This window comes from Polypterus senegalus, chromosome 11, assembly GCF_016835505.1.
Source record: "Polypterus senegalus isolate Bchr_013 chromosome 11, ASM1683550v1, whole genome shotgun sequence".
Lineage (NCBI taxonomy): Eukaryota > Metazoa > Chordata > Cladistia > Polypteriformes > Polypteridae > Polypterus > Polypterus senegalus.
In genome coordinates this window covers 128,283,005-128,295,623 of record NC_053164.1, presented here as the reverse complement: position 1 = coordinate 128,295,623, position 12,619 = coordinate 128,283,005, and positions in this window count along the sequence as shown.

Below are 12,619 nucleotides of genomic sequence, written 5' to 3'. Positions count from 1 at the left end.
GCATTCAGTATGCATCTTTATTTTAAGCTATGAGAGAACACCTTCTCTGTAGGATACCTTTAAAGAAGAAAGTTAAAATAATTACCAAACTGAAGTCTATGAAAAGTCCATTATTATTTGTAAAAAGATATGAGTAAAAATCAGCAATATTTAATACATGTTACACCATATTGAGTAATTAAAACCATCAGGAGGAAGCATAACAATTTCAACTTGAATATGTCTTCTTTTCAGGAATTGTATTCTCTTTTCTTTCTTTCTCTACTCTGTTGGGCCCTTGAGCAAGACCCTCAATCTGCAATTGCTCCGTCCTGGGTATGACGTTAATCTGCATCCAGCCGTGCAAGGAGGTCCTCCAACTTGCAGGGAAAACCTGGGAGCTGATGACAGGATTGGCACTCCAGCCACTGTAAAATACCTCACACTCTTCAGTGTGGTGGTGAGGTGTCTCCCGTTGCATGGCTGCATTCGGATCTCAATCAGGATGGTTCATCGTGTGGTGGGTGCTCCATTTAAGTTATAACAATAGAATATCAAAGTAAATAAACCTGAAAAAAGTGCATTCAAGTATCTCTTGCATTTGCAGTCTTTTAATATAATTTAATATAATTGCCATTTGTTTTCAATTCTATTGCATATCGGGTGAAAATTGCTGTTTTTATACCAAACACAAAAGAGAAAGTGTATATTCATTCACAAACTTCTTTACTTTGGTTATGAGAAAAGCTTTATGAAGATGTAACTGCTTGCTTTGTAATATGAGTGACGTTTGCATGCATTATTTTAGCATTCGCAATATTATTAATGGGGTATGAACAATTTAATGCAACTTTTACACTACCATACCAATACTGAACAAGCATAGCAATAAATACACCACACAAATGGAGGCTTAAGCCAATTAAGTTTTGTAAAGACTGGTTATTTTACTACCACTTCTGTTTTCCTGTTTAAGTGGCTAACATAAGGAGGAAAAAAAACTGTATCCATATTTACTACAATTAGATTAGATTAGATAAACTTTATTAATCCCATGGGAAAATTCAAATGCATGCTGCAACAGAAACAGGAAGAAAAAAGAACAATTTAAAAGCTGTTTAGGAAAATATCATTCCTGTACCTTCAAAGAATTGAACTAGCATGTACCAACAGTTTTTGTATGTTCCCTTTGTATACATGTGCATAGTATATTGTAGGCTGCTAAAGCCTGAATATTTCCATTAAAGTGCAGTTATGGTGATGCTGAGTTATTTCTTTCTCTAATTCTCCAAAAATAAATACTTTTACTATTACAATTTAAAGGTTGGACATTAGTCTGAATGCATTGCAATCTTTTATAATGATAGCATAAAGAGTTCAAGTTCTAAAATGCTGAAATGTCACCATCAATGGACTCTTCTTGTTAACAGGAATATGAATGCAGCCATGAATATTTAACTAAAAAATGTTGGCGCCTCTGAGAATAATTGATTTTAAAATATTACCACAATGATGCCATTTTAAAACAAACAAATAAAACAATAAAAACAAAATAAAAAATAACAGGAGGAACATTATGATTACTGACCCAAAATAAAACATGAAATTCTGAAATGCACTTGTGACACATTGTTAGAAAGTCATGTTTTCTCGGCTATTTAAAGGTTTGTTGCAAGTCTGGCATATGTTCAATGTTTACCGATTATAAGACTAGCCAGACCCGGCGGCTTTGCCCATGTATTAATGAAAAAGGACAGTGAGGACGGCCCAGCTCTCTACTCCTGATGTCACTCTTCCCCCTCCCGTCGACGCTCAGCCTCTGTCTCGGATTAGCGTGAATTTATCGCTTCTGCAAGTCAATTATGGTTCCTAGCGCAATGAGAGAAGTCACAAAATCAACCGGAATGTTCAAGCAAATTATAGAAAAAAAAAGATCTAAATCCGTTAAGTAGTTCTCTTGTTTGCTAACTAAGCGGAGTTAAGGTCATGCCCCGAGGCAGATGCGTGAGTGAGGAGGGCCTTGCCCTCCTCCCAATAGCCCGATGAGTTTCTCTCGGATTTGCGCTAATAAATCGGTACCCTAGCGAACTATGATACTTAGTGTGATGAGAAAGTTGCAAAATCAACCGGAATGTTCAAGCAAATTATAGAAAAAAAACCTGATCTAAATCCGTTAAGTAGTTCTCTCGTGAAAAGCGGACAGACATACAAACAGGTCTAAAAAACTGTAAGAAAATTCGCTCTTGGACCACGTAAATTTTTAAAACCATTCCTTAGTGAGCACCTATGGGCCAAGCGTAACCTACATTACAAATTTCAAGTCCCAAGAGCTCATGGTTCGGGAGATTTCGTGATGAGTGAGTCAGTGGTATTTGGCTTTTGTATATATACTAGCAAAATACCTGCGCTTCGCAGCGGTGAAGTACTGCATTAAAATTTTTATTAAGAAGAAAATTAAACCTTTTTAAACTGAAGGAAAATATGCCAATAATTATTTGTTAAGGATCTCTTTGTATACCATGTTGTCATTTCGGCCCTATGACCAAGCTGTGCGCTGAGCTTACTCTTGAGCATGCAATGTAAAGTTGGCCATGTGAACAGTAATCTTGTTTCAAATCTCACAGCTTGGATTGCCGCTGTCATAATCGGTTTGAGTTTCATGGTTTGTTTCAATTACAACAGTATTTGCAGGATTTGTTGTGTTGAAGTGACATTTGGCATCTGTCAAGCGTTGTAAGCACACAACCAGTTTCATCGATAAAATCACATCCAGCTTTTGAGAGTTTAAACATTCACAAACATCAAAGTGTCCACTACTGAAATCGTCACCTGTGAATCTAAGATGTTTAAGAGGCATTGGCGGTTGTTGAAAGGTGTAAAATATTTGGCCATTTCGGTACACTTGAAAGCGACAATCGAACAATTCAGCGGCAGCCATCAACTCACATGCAGAACCATAGGTGAAGGGCTTAAGCATTTCACTCTTATAGTGCTCCTGTGTAGTATAATTATCTCCTGTACCGTCATCAGTCCACACCTTGAACCTGTCCCAGTCATTCAATACATAAGACAGAATGTTCCTCTGGATATCAAGAGTGAGCCTGATATGGCCGTGCAATATGTAACAAAGAGAATGGAAAAGGTAGGTGCTATCTCCGGGCATGGAAACCACTCGGTAAGTGACAGTTCTTTGATCGATAGTGATCATCTCGATAGACATGGTAATGGGGGTTGGAATGATAAAGGAAACGGGTACCTGAGTAATGTAAAGTAAGTGTAAAATACCTATACAATAACTATAATTGTAATAAACAAACAATAAAACAGCGGAGAAGCCGTGGATTAAACAAAAAGGCTGTAGTTATCAGCAGGGAGACCTGAATCCCGTGGCGAAGAAAGGAAGGGAATGTAGAGACCGGAGCGATGGACAGTCTTATATAGGCAGGCAGCCAACAACGTGGGAGGCGTTGGGATGGGGGACACAACGCCACCTCACACGGTGACCGAGGTGCAGGCTATGGACGTATATATGTACGTAAGTAGGATTCAGTTAGCGTTGGGAACCCGTGTACCAAATTTCTTGAAGATGGGCCCATAAGTAACAAAGACTGTTGAAAAGTTCAATATGGCGGCCGACAGTGGCATCATACCACCAAAATAAGTACGTACATTGGTTTCGGTTAGTGCAGGGAAGCCGCCTAGCAAATTTCGAGAAGATGGGGCCATAAATAAGAAAGTTCAACATGGCGGACGTTGTTGACCATTATGACCATTACGCGTAGAATTTCGAAATGAAACCTGCTTAACTTTTGTAAGTAAGCTGTAAGGAATGAGATACCAAATTTCAGCCTTCTACCTACACGGGAAGTTGGAGAATTAGTGACATTGGAAAGTTCAATATGGCGGCCGACAGTGGCGTCATACCAACGAAATAAGTACGGACATCGGTTTCCGTTAAAAGTTCAATATGGCGGCCGACAGTGGCATCATGCCACCGAAATAAGTACCAAATTTCAGCCTTCTACCTACACGGGAAATTGGAGAATTAGTGACGTTGGAAAGTTCAATATGGTGGCTGACAGTGGCGTCATACCACCAAAATAAGTACGTACATTGGTTTCCGTTAGCGCAGGGTAGCCGCCTACCAAATTTCGTGAAGATGGGGCCATGAATAAGAAAGTTCAATATGGTGGACGTTGTTAACCGTTATGCTTAGAATTTTGAAATGAAACCTGCTTAACTTTTGTAAGTAAGCTGTAAGGAATGGGCCTGCCAAATTTCAGCCTTCTACCTACACGGGAAGTTGGAGAATTAGTGACGTTTGGAAAATTCAATATGGCGGCCAACAGTGGCGTCATACCACCGAAATAAGTACGTACATCGGTTTTGGTTAGCGCAGGGAAGCCACCTACCAAATTTCCTGAAGATGGGGCCATAAATAAGAAAGTTCAACATGGCGGACGTTATCGACTGTTATGACCATTACGTGTAGAATTTCGAAATGAAACCTGCTTAACTTTTGTAAGTAAGCTGTAAGGAATAAGCCTGCCAAATTTCAGCTTTCTATCTACATGGGAAGTTGGAGAATTAGTGATGAGTCAGTGAGTGAGGGCTTTGCCTTTTATTATTATAGATATAAGAAGCATATGAAGACTCCCATTAATGCATATTATAATTTTAGAACTGCTAATGTAGAAAGATCGTTGATCAAGAGCCATAGACTCAAAATGAACCTTTAAAGAAAGCACAGGCAACAACTGCAAACTTACCGTTTAAGATAGTGGAGTCTTTTTAATGTGAGTAATACCATTTTGTCAATCATTTATAAATCTTGTATTAAGTTGGTCTTTACATATGTATGGCTGGACTGTTTTGGAAATCTTAATATCAGCAACAAAAATGGAATATATCAAACTCTAAAATGGAGTAAAAAAAACATTTTAACAGCCCAATCATACAGACCTGTTTAACACGCAAGTATTATAGAAAGCAGAGTGTATTTTTTGACAGAACTCACCCACTACATTCTCAAATGCAGTTGTTGCAATCAGGACACTGGTTCAAAGCTCCAAAGACAAAAAGCGAACAGTTCAAATACTGCTTCATTCTAACTGATATTATTACTCTTCTAAATAAGCTTGATTTTAATAAACATTCACAAGCTTAAATCATAGGATGAACAGTTAGAATTTGTATCAGTCAACACTCCAGCCAAGATGTTAGTTCAATCTGCATATCTAATATTTTTGATCTAATGTTTCCCCATAAGTATTAAGCTCAAAGTTATATTTTATTTATTTGTACTACGTTTATGCTATGAAGGCTGTGTTCTTTGTTGATGTGTTTTAATGTTGTCATGGTCTCTCTATAAAACCTGCTGACAAACCAAATTTCCTTCTTTGGACAATGAAATTGAATTAAATTGGATGCTGAAATCATATTATAGAAAAGCATCTTGTTCACCATGCTAAAATGAATGTTTTATCTCTCAATACAAAGTGCAATAAATTCAGTACTTCTAGCCATTCAGTCCTTACAAACATCCAATACAATAGGGTAAGGCTTTACTTCTGGCAGCATTACATGAGTGCTTAATTTACTTTTATTGAACTATTTAGTTATTTATTGTTATTCATTATATAAGGCACCATTTTTTATAAGGCACCATTTAGAATGTAGTTCATTCTTAACTGTGTCTATATTGAATGCTGAAACACATACACTCCACATTGAAATGCATATTCTGTATACCAAAACGCATACATGACATACTGAGATTTTGTCTTACAAATTGTATATTGAAATTTAAAAAATACTTTGAAACAGAAACATCAAACTCATAAATAGTGTCCATTTTAGGATCATCATTTTTTTATTTCTCCTAATAAAACAACAGTATCATTTGTCTCTTTTCATTAGTTCACATCAACACTATATTAACTATAAAAGACGTGATGTGCTGATAATTACTTAAATTTGTCAGTGATTACTAAATAAGTAACAGCTAAAAGAAGGTTGTGAATTTTTATGAAGTGTGCTATAAGTTTTCTTAGGAGCCTTATCTCAACGCAGAGTGTATGCACTTTTTAAGGAAGTCTGATGTGCTAAATAATTCCTCATAAGCTTTTCCCTGATCCCTTGTGGTATGTGACATTCTTTAGTGTGTTTCAAAAGGTATTTTCCTCATTCTTGTGCTTCCTGCTTGTCTTTTGCTTTACAGTTGTGCATTGTGTTTGTTTTAAGTACTTCCATCTTAGTCTTTATTAATATTTTCATGTAGTTTACGTTATTTTTTAAAATGTTTTATAAATGTTCACTGCTTAAATGGATGATAGGATTTTATGCAAAAAACCTGTAATGAATTTTAAATATTTTGTTTGAAAAACGTAATAAAAATCCCCTTACTTCTGAAAATGTTTTTAGATTTATTTTTAAAAGTACAATGTTTCAGTATAGCACTATTAAACTTGTAAAGGTTTACATTATCTAAATTCTCCATTGTATTTGGTTACAATAAATAAGCCCTTTTTGCAGTTTTCTTTAAAGGATATATAATGTTTTGTGATGAAACTGCTCGCATTAAACAGTGAATAACTAAAAAGCTGAGAACATTTTCTTCAATGAAAATCTGAAATAAAAAAATATTGTACATTTTTTTAAAATGAAATAAAACAATTTTTAATTTCAGCTTCAGAGTCATAGGCTCCAGTCCCGAGGGTGGGCATGATCTCTGTGGAACTTGCACGTTCTCTACATATCTCAGTGGTTTTTCATTCTACACCTTAAATACTGTATGTGCATACTAGTTGAGCCTGCAACTCTAAATTGGCCCAGTTTGAGTGAATGTGGGTGTATGCGGTAAGATAGACTAGTACCCCATTCAGGCCAAGTTCCCATGTTGTGACTAATGCATCAATAACATGCACTGAAACTCCAAGACCCTCAACTGGATAAGAAAAATAGCTAATGGAGTTAGATCTTGGCTAGGGTGTATGAGATGTAATAACTGAGCTAAGCAGTGAAAGTAAAAGAGTAAGGAACAGGAGTCAAAACCCAAATTCAAGTGTAATATAAATTAAACTGTAACCCAAAAATCAAAGTCAAGGAATAGAATAATTTCAAGAGCAAGATATAAAAATAAATTGAACCTCAAATTGTAGTATTTTATCCAAATCTCTAATACAAAATGGCTGACAAAATGACCTTTTAAAATTTCACCAGTGATTCTTCGATGTTGTGAGGCTGTAGGACAGAGACAGAAATGCTGATTTTGTTAGGTTTTTAGTGGCAGATAAGGCTTATTAGGGCACCAGATTTAACAGGGATGCAAAAATTCAGATGCACTTCCTCACCTGCATACCTGAGTGAATAGTAAAGTAAATGGCTGAACTGTGGCTCTACCAACAAAGTTGCCAACCTTGCATTCTGTCTGATAATTAAGGTGTACATCAGAATTGAGCTGACACCTGTAGAGAGATGTCTTCAGTCAAAATGGCTCCCAGATTTACATTAATTTTAGTCTTGTACCCACTAGCTAAAGTCTGGCTGGATGTGATGGATAAAATAAGGTACCAATAAGCAGGTGCTGGATCTGTAACAGGAAGGTTACTTTGATCCAATCACTAGAGGTAACACCTTCCTTCAAAACCTTTTCTGTCTCTTTTGGGGACCTGAAAGGTGATGGGCCCCTTTCTTTGGGAGAGAAGAAATCTAAAGGTCCATTCGGTTTGAGGAGATGAAAGCTGACAAGCCATTGTCTTTGCGATGAAAAGCCACCTACTCTCAGCAGAGCAATAAGGTCACAAACTTTCTATGACCTGGAATCTATTCTTCATAGAGACTAGGTGCTGGATGTCCTGAACTAGCTTTAACACCCTGAGAAGACTGAAAAGCAACATTACTTCAAGAAGGAAACCTCAACATCTACATCCTTATGCCAAAAAGAGTAATGCTTTTCCCTATGAAGTTGCAGGGGACACCGCAAAGAGCTTAACAGCAAACTGAGGATGGCAGAATCACATCACACCACAAGCAAATGACCTTGTAGCAAACACAAAGAATGCATTCCAATATAATCATAGTCCTCCACTTAAACCCCAAGCAACAACAACACACACAACATTGGACATCATCTTTAAAGACTTAGTATCATAAAACTCTTTATCTGTGCCAAGATAAATTACAACTCTAAATAGGCAGTAAACAGCCAGCTACTTCTGTTTTATATGTTTTTCTGTCCTGTCTGTCTTGAGTACCATCAATCAGTTAATTTTTTCTCACATCTATACACTGTTTCCTACACTATTTTTTCTGTCCCTGGCTGGGCACAAAACAAAGATCACGCACTCATTTCCTAAATTAATTTGCCGTCCCTCGGTGGGCTGCAAAACAAAGATCCTGCAATCATTTCTTATAAGGGCATGCCCCTAGCAACCAGGATTGGCATTGTGACAATCGAATACGCAACATGGTGGCATCTCATCATCACACAAAATGGCACTCAAAAAGAAGTTAAATGAAATTCAGCTTTTAGAAGAGGGCTCCAGCCAGGATGTTACGACCTACCAAAAAGTCTAGGGATATATAAATAGGCCGTATACAAGTGAGAGAGCGACAGAGGGAGACAAATCACAAAAAGCAGGCTCCATTTACCGTCAAAAAAACACAACACACAAAATATGGAGAAAATTACACAAAACAAGCAAGGCAGGAGAACCACACCAACATAGCTGTCCAACTTCACAAAGTCCACAGCGAGACACAAACCACCTGCATTTACTACTTAGATGGCTAGCCTACAATCACATATCTCTAATAAGCAACCAAAAACCCAAAGCCAGACCATCCAACCCTAACTTTCTATACTTTGCTCTGTCCTTCTCCTCTCACACTCTCTCTCTCTCTGGCCTAAAACCCAAAGAAGCTTAATCCACAAACCTACACTCCACCCATAACCCAGGTGAGTCAACCAATAAGTAACCCAAGTGGGTAACCAGGGCAGGACCCAACCAAGGCAAACACCAAACTAGATTACAATAGCAAAAGTCCAGAGTAGGTCGCAACAAGAAAAATAACTACAGCTTTGAATTCCTTGAGTATAAAAATCCCAAAAATGGCACCTGGATAATTTATATACTTGGAAAGGTCAAGAAAAAATTAAATAAAATTTAATTCACAATAGTGGAGACAAATTGATTATTGACATAGGACTAAAGACACATGAAATGAGATATCAAGTAGTGTGGGAGATAGTAGGCCTCTGAGGACCTTCAAAAGTGAATTTAATGTTATTTTTTCAGAAATTAGATGTATGGGATTTATAAGTTTAGTGGGCTGAATAGCATGTTTTTGTCAAATTTGTTCTAGTATTTTAAAGTTGTGTGATGTCAAATGGAGTCTTTGCCTTTACACAGTGGGAGTGAATAATTTACAAATACAAATTCAGCAGTCCATATGAAAATCTTTTACTAATGAAAGTCCTTTACTAATGCATTACTTCATGGAGGCAGAAATTATAGTAAAGCATTCTGTTACATTTTCTCTCTTTTTAATTTCACTGTATTTATTTAAGTCAAGTTGGCTTCTTATTTTGATGCTAAGAAAAGTAGTCACTTTTTTAATTATGTCTGTGCTGGCTCTATGGCCCCTTGTAATTTGCTTGCTAGTTTCCGATTTCAGTTTTGAGAGTTTTTCTTTTAAAACTATTCCATGATATTTTAGTTTATTTTTTGCCTCTACTCATTTGAACTCAAAAATGCAAGGTAAATATGTGATCATTTTTTAAAAATTGACTAAAATAACTTGTCCTGTGAAAGGTAGTATCTTACACTTCAAAAAGAGTACTGATTATAATGGAAGCTGCGGCTTTAAGGAACAAGTTAATAAGATGCCATGCGGCCAACATCACTTTTAACTTTGTGAAATTACATTATGTACAATTGCATTTGTCTCTACACTTTGGGGAAAAACATTTCAATATTGCAATATGGGGTGATACAAATGAAAGGTTGGGTTGTGCATTGGAAAAACGCAAAGCTGTCTGGCCTAGTAGGTATAAGATATATAAGAGCCAAAAGCATATTAAAAGATTGCAGGCACCAGGAAGTGACATGAGGACTGTCTTGTTTGCACAATGTATTTAATAAATAGGGAGTGGACCACATTATTCTTAGTATACAAAATAACAAGCTAGAGATATGGAAGGGAGCAATATCAAGATACCAAATAAAAGAAAAACGATGGACTGATCAATGTTATTATTGATATTTATTCTAGCTATTAATATCAACATTTTAATCAATAGTAATTAATACAAAACCAATGTGATACAGCACTTTAAGCCTGTTTAATAAAGGTATGCACTGGTATCATATGCAGAGAGATATAAAGAGCATCATTATGACTTGCCTACAGCGTCCAAGACTATAAGATGCCCAAGTAAAATCTAAGAAAGACGTTGGGAGAAGGGAAAGAGCTATGTCACTGGGTCATTGTGTGTGTCTTTGCTTTTCTTGGTTGCTGTATTTCCTTTTGAAAATTATACTTGAACACTTGAATGCTTTACAAACTAAGCTGATAATTTGATAGGACAATTTGTATTGGCAACATTTTCTAATGTACTAGCAGAGCTAGCTAAATTGGAATAAAGAAAAAAGAAGGATGGTATTGGTGTAATTCCGAATTAAAGTGTGGTGCTGTTTAATGTTAATAATAATAACAAGAGTTAAATCCAGTGAAGTGCACAGCACTGGAGGGCAGCTTATTTGCAATGTTTTCTCAGACAGGGCAGGACCAACAATTTATGCAAATATGAAAATAAACAATAGGATTTCTTCGAGGACATGGAAGAGCCAATGGAATGTGGTATTTGGCAATGAATGAAGTGCCTTTTGGGAATAAAAATTATGATTTGAGTACAGCCATAGTGAAATACCAGTGTGTATTAAATCACATATGCATATATTGGTTTTACGACAAGAAGCATATGCAAGCAAAGAAAGCCAACTTGATGAACGAGCGAGGTCTAGCAATATGGGTAGTATGCATACGTTTCATCTGCTGAGCCTCACATGATCACAACTTCTCTCTCTCTCATTCACTCACTCACTGCGGGATTGTGGCTCACTCGTATAGTCAAAATCCATGCTAGCATATACTGTTAGTGTGTGTGCGAAAATGAAGAAAAAGGTTGAAAAGGAAAGTGGTAAGATGAAGGAGATGATCATTGTGGAAGTTAAGAAGGAAATCATTGAGAGGCACAAATAAGGTATGCAAGTGGCCAACATTGAAAGATTTTATAACAAGTCTATGTCGACGATTTGCACAATATTAAAGAAGAGAGAAGAAATAAGGGGGCTAGATGCAGCAAAAGGAGTCACAAGAATATCAAAGCAAAGGCCACATGTTCTGGAAAATGTATTAAAGTTGCTTCACATGTGGATAAACAAGAAGCAACTAGCAGGTGATACTGTAACCGAGAACTTGATCTGCGAGAAGGCAAAGGGCTTGTACGCCGACCTCGTAAGTAAACTGCCAGGTACATCAACAGAAAATGAAGAAGTCTTAAAGGCCAGTAGGGGATGGTTTGATAACTTTAAGAGGAGAAGTGGCATCCATAATGTTGTGATGCACGGAGAGGCTGCAAGTTTGGACGCTAAGGCAGCTGAGGCATTCGCTGCAGAGTTCCAGAAGCTCATGGTTTACCAGCATTACCTGCCACAGCAAGTTTTTAATTGTGATGAGACGGGGCTCTTTTGGAAAAAGCTGCCAAAGAGGACCTAAATTACAGCAAAGGAGAATGCAAAGCCCGGTCACAAGCCCATGAAAGACTGTCTCACCCTCTTGTTGTGTGCTATTGTAAGCGGGGATTTCAAAATCAAGCCCCTGCTCGTGTATCATTCAGAGAATCCACAAGCCTTCAAGAAATCCAAGGTGCAAAAGTGCTAGTTAAACGTTATGTGGAGGTCCAACAGCAAGACTTGGGTCACTCGTATCTTGTTTGTTGAGTGGATCAACGAGGTCGTCGGTCCTGCAGTGAAGAGATACATTTTAAAAAATAATCTGCCACTCAAAGTCTTGCTGGTTATAGATAATGCTTCTGCGCATCCTCCAGGCCTTGAGGACGACCTACTGAAGGAATTTGAATTCATTAAGGTCAAGTTCCTTCTTCCCAATACCATTCCCTGACTGAAGGATCAAACCTTACACTCCAAGAGTTTTGGAAAAATAATTTCCACATCGTGAGCTGCCTCAAGATAATCGATAAGGCCTGGGATCGGGTGACCAAAAGAACCCTTAATTCTGCTTGGAGAAAACTGTGGTCTGATTGTGTTTTTGGACATGACTCTGAGGGGTTTGCTCATGAACAGGAGCCGACAGTTGTTGATGAAATTGTGTCCTTGGGGAAGACCATGGGACTGGAGGTGAACGAGGATGACATTCAAGAGCTGGTGGAGGAACATGGCCAGGAGCTGACCACCGACAAACTGATGGATCTGCATCGCGATCAACAGCAAGAGGTTATGGAGGACATCTCATTTGAGGAAGAGGAGAAAAAGACTGAGGAATCCCTCACTTCAAATGAGATCAGGGAGATGTGTAAAATGTAGGAAAGTGTGTAAAACTTTGTAGAAAATCACCA